We start from the raw sequence: 10,936 nt of genomic DNA, 5'->3' as shown, positions 1-10,936 counted from the left end.
ATGTACAAGGTTTATTAGTAAAAAAATACATATGTAAGGAAGGGGAGTTCTTTAAAGGAGGTGCATATTTCACATAAGATGAAGAGTTGAAAATGTACAAGGCTTATTAGTAAAAAAACTATGACACGTGTAAGGAAGAGGAGTTCTTTAAAGGAGGTGCATATTTCACATAAGATGAAGAGTTGAAAATGTACAAGGTTTATTAGTAAAAAACTATGAGCAATACAATTTTGACATATATGTAAGGAAGGGGAATTCTTTAAAGGAGGTGCATATTTCACATGCTTGAATGAGTTTTAAACTCATAAAAATTGAGATATTTCATCTCTCCTCTCTCCTCATTCAAGTCTAGTTCCAAAAAGTTAACTTAATTGACCTAAAAATGGTCAAAAAGTGACCAAACTGACTTGGAAAATTCTAGAATCAGTTTGTTTGGTTAGGAGCTCAAATTTTCCTATAAATAGAAGCCTCCCCTTGTTGAAAAAAAAACATAGTCTCTTATGCTTTGTTACTCTACTCCACCTAAGCCAAAATATATAGTCTCTTATGCTTTGTTACTCTACTCCACCTAAGCCAAAATATATAGTCTCTTATGCTTTGTTACTCTACTCCACCTAAGCCAAAATATAGTCTCTTATGCTTTGTTACTCTACTCCACCTAAGCCAAAATATATAGTCTCTTATGCTTTATTACTCTACTCCACCTAAGCCAAAATATAGAGTGTCTTAGGCATTGTCACTCTACTCTACCTAAGCCAAGAACTGTGAATTCTTTAATAATTCACTAGTTTTTGATACTTCTCTCTTTCTTCAATCCCCATTGGTGGCTCCATCAACACACTAAACCAATTGATTGGTTGGGGGCCTCTACCGTGAATAAAGAATCAAGCAAATCATAAGGTAAGTATATTGAATTTTGATCTTTTCTATGATTTCTCAATGATTCTCTCTTCTCAACCCCTCTCAAGCTTGAGAAGTTTAATTGGTATGGTTTTTTTAAATGCTAATGAAGTTAATTGGTGAATAGTAGTGAAGAGTTACATAATTTAATAAATGCTATAGAAGTTAATTTCCATTTATATTTAAATTCTAATGGTTTTTATAATTTCTCTCTCTCACTCAAGAAATGGTCATACTCATGACCCATTCTCAATTCAAATGAAGCTTTTCATAAAGCTTTTCCTTAATCCAAGATTAAGCTATTCTTGAGGCCAAATTAATGGCTTTTTGCTAAGCTTTTAGTTTATGCACATTGATGATTCAATCCATTATGGATTGATGACCCAATTAGAGACCATTCTAAATGTTTTCTTAATGATCCAATTAGAGACCATTATGGATTGATGATCCAATTAGAGACCATTCTAATTGTTTTCTTAATGATGCAATTAGAGACCATTATGGATTGATGATCCAATTAGAGACCATTCTAATTATTTCTTTAATAATGAGCTTTATCCCTTAGAAAAAAATTGAGATTTATCAGTCATAGTAGCGGAGCTATGGCAAAATTTTTATAGAAATTACGCATAAAATAAATTCATTCAAAGCATAAAAAGAGGACTTCCTACCATATTCTAGGAACTATCATCCTAGATTAATTAAAAGAATTTTATTATGCATGGAGATGTGGATGTTTGCATGTAGATGTAGATGTATAGATGTAGATGTGGATGTGGAGGTGGATGGATGCATGTCGATGTAGATGTATAGATGTAGATGTGAATGGAGATGTGGATGTATGCATGTAGATGTAGATGTATAGATGTGGATGTGGATGTATACATGTAGATGTAGATGTATAGATACGGATGTGGATGTGGAGGTGGATGTATACATGTAGATGTAGATGTATAGATGTAGATGTGGATGTGGAGGTAGATGGATGCATGTAGATGTAGATGTATAGATGTAGATGGGAATGGAGATATGGATGTATGCATGTAGATGTAGATGTATAGATGTAGATGTGGATGTGGAGGTGGATGGATGCATGTAGATGTAGATGTATAGATGTAGATGTGAATGGAGATGTGGATGTATGCATGTAGATGTAGATGTATGGAGGTGAATGTGAATGTGGATGTGGATGTATGCATAGAGATGTAGATGTATGCATGTAGATGTGAATGTATGCATATAGATGTGGATGTATGGATGTGAATATACGATATGCGATGTGAGGGAATCTGAAGTGATGAGATAGAAATGATGTGATGGGATGAGTATACATATAAATGGAATATGGAATAAGTAATGTAGATTGATGAAGGATAATGTGGAAAAATGAAAGTTAAAATAGAAATTGTGTTGTAAACTGTTTGTAAATACTGTTTGTAAATGCTGTTTGTAAATGATTGTTTTATGTCAAGAATGCTGGGGGGAGCATTTTGACCGTCTTGTGATTAAAGTCGTGATGGTAAAGTTGCAACTGCTGACGGGGAGTCAATGAAGGACGTCTCGCGTAGCAAGGTCGGCCGAGGTCTTGACCAGCCTCGGTGCGATTAAAATGGTGAGCTTCCGGTACGGTGGATGAGGGGCCAAGGAAGCGGCCTATGCGTGAAGCGCTAGGTTACCTGCGAAGGATCCTAGAGGGTGCTGACCATACGGTGCTCGGGCTCTGGGTTGCCTAGGATACCCACGCGTGCGTCGAGGAAGATATTGGAACAGAGTTGGAGTTGTTTTCTGAAATCGAGCATGGATCTGGTTGATTGACCTTGCTGGTCTTCAATGGATGAGTCCATGGCTCCTTATATGGATCTGTTGGTTGATCTTGCTGATCTTCAACGAGAGTCCATCTTGTTAAGTGATTATATTGCCAAGTATTATGGGCTAGGAACTATCGAAACGGCTCCTGAGCGTTCTAGTTGCCAATGATGCCATAGATACTCTGATGAAGGAATGATGGGAAATTAAGAATCAATTGGATAAATTGGAAGATGGTGATCAATGATACTATGGTTTTATTAAAGGATTGTTTTAAACTGGTTGAATCTGGTTGAAAAAAAGGCAATTTCATATTGGGTGTGTGAGTGGTGTGACTAGTTTTATTTTGCATGAACATCCGGCTAGGGGGCCTTGGAACTCTTTTCCTTGGTACCCGGGACAAAACCTAACCAAATTTTTAATTGGATCCCATCACTACAGTGGTTGGGCGGTTGGCTAACCCATGGGATTGGATGGGGTTAGGCTGGACTGATGGATCCGTAAATCGAGACTCAAACTTTTGTTTTTACGATAGAAAAGAAAAGAAAAAAAAATCCCGGACAGTAACTGTTCTATGGATAGGAATCAACGGCTGTGCCTCTTGAATGGGGAAAAAAGCGTTGATCCCAATGATCCAAGTGCAAGTTTCTTCCTTGAACTGACTAAGTATCTTATAGATGTAATCGGATCATCTCGATCAGAAATGATCTTGACTACGTTAGAGTAAAAAGTTATCCTGGTGGAATCGCCCGTGCTTTCCGGTAAAGGAAGTTTTTCTGGGTTCGGTTTTGGAACAACCGACGGATTAGTCTCTTATCCGGATATCCGTGGGCGAGGCCCCGAGTGTGGGACCCCTGTCCCGCGCGAGAAGCGCTACTTCCGCTGCCAGTACCCCGAATCCGTTGCTCGGTGGGAACAGGGATCTTACAGTTGGTATCAGAGCATTTGGTTAATAAAGATCAACTGAGAAGACAAATATGTCAAAAATTTATCAAGAAACACAAAAAGGTTATAATTGTGTGATATAATTCATACAATTTGATATTCAAACTGAAATTCATAATTTGGTAATTGGTTCTCCAGATAGAAGTACCGCGATTATATAGAATCCCTGACTTGCTTGAGGCGTAGACATGATATTATTTACCTTATAATTCCAAGGGCCGTGACTACGCGTATATACCGAGAGTATACTGCAGCTCTTTACTGACAGTATATACGAGTAAATCTAAGACTTGAAATTATAAGCGTTAATGCTATCTAGATGATGATTTCGAATGTGATTGATATGATTTTTAATTCTGTTTGAGAATGAATGAATTGATTTGGATTCTGATTGAAAATGCTGATTGAAAAATGTTGATTTTTAAAAATTAGTTGAAATATAATGAAACCACAATGAGGGGGAATGGGACGAGTCCTTGTGATGATATTCATAACTAGAATGATGATAACGAATTCAGCAAATCACTATGAGATTAGTGGGTTGTGCTGTCAGATTGCTACTGTTAATACTTGACCGGTAGACCAAGTTAAGGGATGTCAAATTGAGAACTTGCTTAACTGAATTTCCGTGGAGGAATGTTCCGAAGGAAACTTTTCGGTCTAATGGACCTTATCATGTTAAAGATATGAATGATATGATCTGAATGAATTGTTATTTAATGATGAGTTCTATATAAGGGATAATTATCCCAGTGTTCTGTTGGGTTGACCAGAATATAAGGAACCCCAGAATAAAATTGGATCTTAAGAATAAGAGCTGTCCTCTACCTTGCGAGATGAGGACATCTCGCACTTTTTAAGTGGGGTAGGATGTAAGATTCCTCCCCAGCCTTCGAGGTATATAGGAGTAAGAATCTCCCTTTCGGATCTTATAATTATTTCCTCTCTAAAATAAAAGAAAATTTCTGTTTAAAAAAGGAAGACCCTTTTCCTAGAATACTTCTCAGGAGTCACGCCTGTTTTAAGGATTTAGAACAATGAGTTTAGAAGTGAGAATCGGTGTTTTGGATACCAAGGTTTTGGTTTTCATTCGAGTACAGCCCAAAAGAAGTTCTTTACCTCTTGGGGAGTATAAGAAGTTATCCCCCAGATATTGTGATCCTTATATCTGAACTCAATGAAAGTAGGTGACTTAGCCTACAAGTTTCTTTTATCTCCTCATCTCAAAATTCTTAATGCCTTCTATAGAAAAATGTGTCAAACACAAATCATGGAAAGACGGTAAAACTTCAGTGGTAAGTTACCGTTGGCTTCTAGGTTACGCTAGCTCCTTCCTTTATATACGTCGTAACTTTTACTTGTCGCTCACAGTAATCTTACTCCCATCAATCTCCTTTCTTTCTTAATCTCCTTCATGGCTTGGCAACAGGAATTAGTTTTATCCCTGATGATTTCTCACCTTCAAGACGCAAGAGAGTCTGTGAAGAAAGACTTTATAGAACAGTATGAGCGCTCACTTTTTCCTCACCTAGGAACTTCTGTAGCGCAGACCAAATGGCGGACCTATCAAAACATAACTAGGGTAACACCCTGGGGTCAGCAACACTTTCGTAACAATGTCCGCTTGGCCATGGTTATTGAAGCTTTGGGTTTGGGTCCGCGATACTACTGTGTCATGAGATCAAGGCATCTTGGGTTTTCTGAGCGGGTCTTCTTACTGGCATGTTTTCTTCCTCATGAGAAGATATGCCTTTACCCCGTTTTTGGCTTGCCTCTCAGAGGTCCTTTTGTTAGATCACCTCATACCACTGAGATAGGTGCGGCAATAACCAGCAGAATCATTCCCATAGATGAGTTACCCTATACTTGTGCAGCTTGTGAGGACTGCTTTTGTGACCATATGATGGACGGGCTTATGGAAGTGTAAAGAGTTCTTCTATCTTTACTGTATAAGTCCCGTGAATGAATAAAGTTTAAATCTTGTTCTTATTTTGAATCTTGTTCTCTTTAAGACTCTTCTTGGTGGTTAATCGTGATTAAAATTTTTCTCTAAGTCTCATATTCGTGCATCTTGCGAAATTATTCCAAGTTGCGAGATGAGGACATCTCGCGTTTTTTAAGTGGGGTAGAATGTAAGATTCCTCCCCCAACCCCTTTTTGATGTCTAGTATATTCCCCTGTAATCAATTCCTTTTCTAAAATATAAGAGACCTTGTTTGTGGCTGTTTTAACCTAGAGAGAGAAAATATTCTAGAGAGAGAATATTCAGATTTTGAATATTTTTGGATAGAAAAATATCTCTTATAATTCAGATGAGTTTCCCTGAAACAGAAATTTAAAAAGAATTTTCCAATGTGCAATTGGAATTAATTGGAATTAGGTATAAAGAACCTTAGCCTAAGGGTCTAGATTTTCAGAAATCTTTAGACTATGGTCCAATTAAGGTTTCTATGGGCCAATAGCATCAATCCATGTGTAGGGAGGAGATAAATCCAAATTGTAAAAAGAAAATACCCAAAAAGGAGTAAATGCTCACACAAGATGAAGAGTTGAAAATGTACAAGGTTTATTAGTAAATAAACACATATGTAAGGAAAGGGAGTTCTTTAAAGGAGGTGCATATTTCACATAAGATGAAGAGTTAAAAATGTACAAGGTTTATTAGTAAAAAAATACATATGTAAGGAAGGGGAGTTCTTTAAAGGAGGTGCATATTTCACATAAGATGAAGAGTTGAAAATGTACAAGGCTTATTAGTAAAAAAACTATGACACGTGTAAGGAAGAGGAGTTCTTTAAAGGAGGTGCATATTTCACATAAGATGAAGAGTTGAAAATGTACAAGGTTTATTAGTAAAAAACTATGAGCAATACAATTTTGACATATATGTAAGGAAGGGGAATTCTTTAAAGGAGGTGCATATTTCACATGCTTGAATGAGTTTTAAACTCATAAAAATTGAGATATTTCATCTCTCCTCTCTCCTCATTCAAGTCTAGTTCCAAAAAGTTAACTTAATTGACCTAAAAATGGTCAAAAAGTGACCAAACTGACTTGGAAAATTCTAGAATCAGTTTGTTTGGTTAGGAGCTCAAATTTTCCTATAAATAGAAGCCTCCCCTTGTTGAAAAAAAAACATAGTCTCTTATGCTTTGTTACTCTACTCCACCTAAGCCAAAATATATAGTCTCTTATGCTTTGTTACTCTACTCCACCTAAGCCAAAATATATAGTCTCTTATGCTTTGTTACTCTACTCCACCTAAGCCAAAATATAGTCTCTTATGCTTTGTTACTCTACTCCACCTAAGCCAAAATATATAGTCTCTTATGCTTTATTACTCTACTCCACCTAAGCCAAAATATAGAGTGTCTTAGGCATTGTCACTCTACTCTACCTAAGCCAAGAACTGTGAATTCTTTAATAATTCACTAGTTTTTGATACTTCTCTCTTTCTTCAATCCCCATTGGTGGCTCCATCAACACACTAAACCAATTGATTGGTTGGGGGCCTCTACCGTGAATAAAGAATCAAGCAAATCATAAGGTAAGTATATTGAATTTTGATCTTTTCTATGATTTCTCAATGATTCTCTCTTCTCAACCCCTCTCAAGCTTGAGAAGTTTAATTGGTATGGTTTTTTTAAATGCTAATGAAGTTAATTGGTGAATAGTAGTGAAGAGTTACATAATTTAATAAATGCTATAGAAGTTAATTTCCATTTATATTTAAATTCTAATGGTTTTTATAATTTCTCTCTCTCACTCAAGAAATGGTCATACTCATGACCCATTCTCAATTCAAATGAAGCTTTTCATAAAGCTTTTCCTTAATCCAAGATTAAGCTATTCTTGAGGCCAAATTAATGGCTTTTTGCTAAGCTTTTAGTTTATGCACATTGATGATTCAATCCATTATGGATTGATGACCCAATTAGAGACCATTCTAAATGTTTTCTTAATGATCCAATTAGAGACCATTATGGATTGATGATCCAATTAGAGACCATTCTAATTGTTTTCTTAATGATGCAATTAGAGACCATTATGGATTGATGATCCAATTAGAGACCATTCTAATTATTTCTTTAATAATGAGCTTTATCCCTTAGAAAAAAATTGAGATTTATCAGTCATAGTAGCGGAGCTATGGCAAAATTTTTATAGAAATTACGCATAAAATAAATTCATTCAAAGCATAAAAAGAGGACTTCCTACCATATTCTAGGAACTATCATCCTAGATTAATTAAAAGAATTTTATTATGCATGGAGATGTGGATGTTTGCATGTAGATGTAGATGTATAGATGTAGATGTGGATGTGGAGGTGGATGGATGCATGTCGATGTAGATGTATAGATGTAGATGTGAATGGAGATGTGGATGTATGCATGTAGATGTAGATGTATAGATGTGGATGTGGATGTATACATGTAGATGTAGATGTATAGATACGGATGTGGATGTGGAGGTGGATGTATACATGTAGATGTAGATGTATAGATGTAGATGTGGATGTGGAGGTAGATGGATGCATGTAGATGTAGATGTATAGATGTAGATGGGAATGGAGATATGGATGTATGCATGTAGATGTAGATGTATAGATGTAGATGTGGATGTGGAGGTGGATGGATGCATGTAGATGTAGATGTATAGATGTAGATGTGAATGGAGATGTGGATGTATGCATGTAGATGTAGATGTATGGAGGTGAATGTGAATGTGGATGTGGATGTATGCATAGAGATGTAGATGTATGCATGTAGATGTGAATGTATGCATATAGATGTGGATGTATGGATGTGAATATACGATATGCGATGTGAGGGAATCTGAAGTGATGAGATAGAAATGATGTGATGGGATGAGTATACATATAAATGGAATATGGAATAAGTAATGTAGATTGATGAAGGATAATGTGGAAAAATGAAAGTTAAAATAGAAATTGTGTTGTAAACTGTTTGTAAATACTGTTTGTAAATGCTGTTTGTAAATGATTGTTTTATGTCAAGAATGCTGGGGGGAGCATTTTGACCGTCTTGTGATTAAAGTCGTGATGGTAAAGTTGCAACTGCTGACGGGGAGTCAATGAAGGACGTCTCGCGTAGCAAGGTCGGCCGAGGTCTTGACCAGCCTCGGTGCGATTAAAATGGTGAGCTTCCGGTACGGTGGATGAGGGGCCAAGGAAGCGGCCTATGCGTGAAGCGCTAGGTTACCTGCGAAGGATCCTAGAGGGTGCTGACCATACGGTGCTCGGGCTCTGGGTTGCCTAGGATACCCACGCGTGCGTCGAGGAAGATATTGGAACAGAGTTGGAGTTGTTTTCTGAAATCGAGCATGGATCTGGTTGATTGACCTTGCTGGTCTTCAATGGATGAGTCCATGGCTCCTTATATGGATCTGTTGGTTGATCTTGCTGATCTTCAACGAGAGTCCATCTTGTTAAGTGATTATATTGCCAAGTATTATGGGCTAGGAACTATCGAAACGGCTCCTGAGCGTTCTAGTTGCCAATGATGCCATAGATACTCTGATGAAGGAATGATGGGAAATTAAGAATCAATTGGATAAATTGGAAGATGGTGATCAATGATACTATGGTTTTATTAAAGGATTGTTTTAAACTGGTTGAATCTGGTTGAAAAAAAGGCAATTTCATATTGGGTGTGTGAGTGGTGTGACTAGTTTTATTTTGCATGAACATCCGGCTAGGGGGCCTTGGAACTCTTTTCCTTGGTACCCGGGACAAAACCTAACCAAATTTTTAATTGGATCCCATCACTACAGTGGTTGGGCGGTTGGCTAACCCATGGGATTGGATGGGGTTAGGCTGGACTGATGGATCCGTAAATCGAGACTCAAACTTTTGTTTTTACGATAGAAAAGAAAAGAAAAAAAAATCCCGGACAGTAACTGTTCTATGGATAGGAATCAACGGCTGTGCCTCTTGAATGGGGAAAAAAGCGTTGATCCCAATGATCCAAGTGCAAGTTTCTTCCTTGAACTGACTAAGTATCTTATAGATGTAATCGGATCATCTCGATCAGAAATGATCTTGACTACGTTAGAGTAAAAAGTTATCCTGGTGGAATCGCCCGTGCTTTCCGGTAAAGGAAGTTTTTCCGGGTTCGGTTTTGGAACAACCGACGGATTAGTCTCTTATCCGGATATCCGTGGGCGAGGCCCCGAGTGTGGGACCCCTGTCCCGCGCGAGAAGCGCTACTTCCGCTGCCAGTACCCCGAATCCGTTGCTCGGTGGGAACAGGGATCTTACAACACACCTTATACAAAGATAAGAGTACACAATAATATGAAAGGTACTCAACCAATACATACACGGATTCTCTATAGTGTGAACCCGACTAAATGAGCTGGCGCTATAACTATGCCAGTCTCTAGAATGGCTGTCACACAGCCTGTCATCCCACTGGCCGCATATCACCCAAGATCTCACCAACCATGCCAGTGGTGTAAGTGTGGGGCCTATCCCCCAGGCGGGTCATCAGTGGCCACCGCCTCACTAGACGAGCTCGATATCTCAACAAGGTTGACCCTCTTTTTTTTGGACTTTTCTTTAGCACCAATTTTCTTAATGTTGCCAAAAATATATTTTCTACACTCATATCATATGGATGCAAAGTAATCATGAAGAGATGGCTCATCGGGCAAATTAAATGGATGCTCTGTGGTAGTAGCTGCTATTCTTATCTCTTGCTCCAAAGAACGAACTGCATTCTTTTCTATCATGTCCAGCAACAGTTCCCTCAACAACCACGTGCCAATGATAGAAATAATGAAAGGCATGAAAATATGCAAAGTGAAGATAATTTTTTTCTATGAAGCATAGAGATAAAGCAAGAAAAGTGAAAAACTCTTACGCTCTGAACTCTGTGTTTGTTGATGGCATACCATGGGTATTGCGAACAGATCTTGAACTCTCAAGCAATCTCAACCAAGTTATCTTTTTCTCCACACTAACAGAAGAGATTGCTATCAAATTCAACTTTTCAATACCCACAATGGTGTCCGTTCCATCAAATTGAAGAGAAAACAAAGTTTCTCTCCATTCCTTGCCAAGGGATGGATTAATAATATTCAAAACCTAATAAATACACCAAAACCATTTCATATTAGTAGGAGACAAACACAACAATAATAATTTTAAACAAATCAAACATTGCAATACTTTTTGCATACGATCAGTGTACTTTCGCCGCAACTCAGTGGAGATCTCCTTTTCTTTTAAAGCCCTCTCCTCCGTACTTAGACCTTTTGTCA

Source organism: Cibotium barometz, chromosome 14, assembly GCF_041138505.1.
Source record: "Cibotium barometz isolate CiBa-2024 chromosome 14, ASM4113850v1, whole genome shotgun sequence".
NCBI lineage: Eukaryota > Viridiplantae > Streptophyta > Polypodiopsida > Cyatheales > Cibotiaceae > Cibotium > Cibotium barometz.
The sequence above is the reverse complement of the archived record's forward strand: the minus strand, read 5'-3'. Positions refer to the sequence as shown.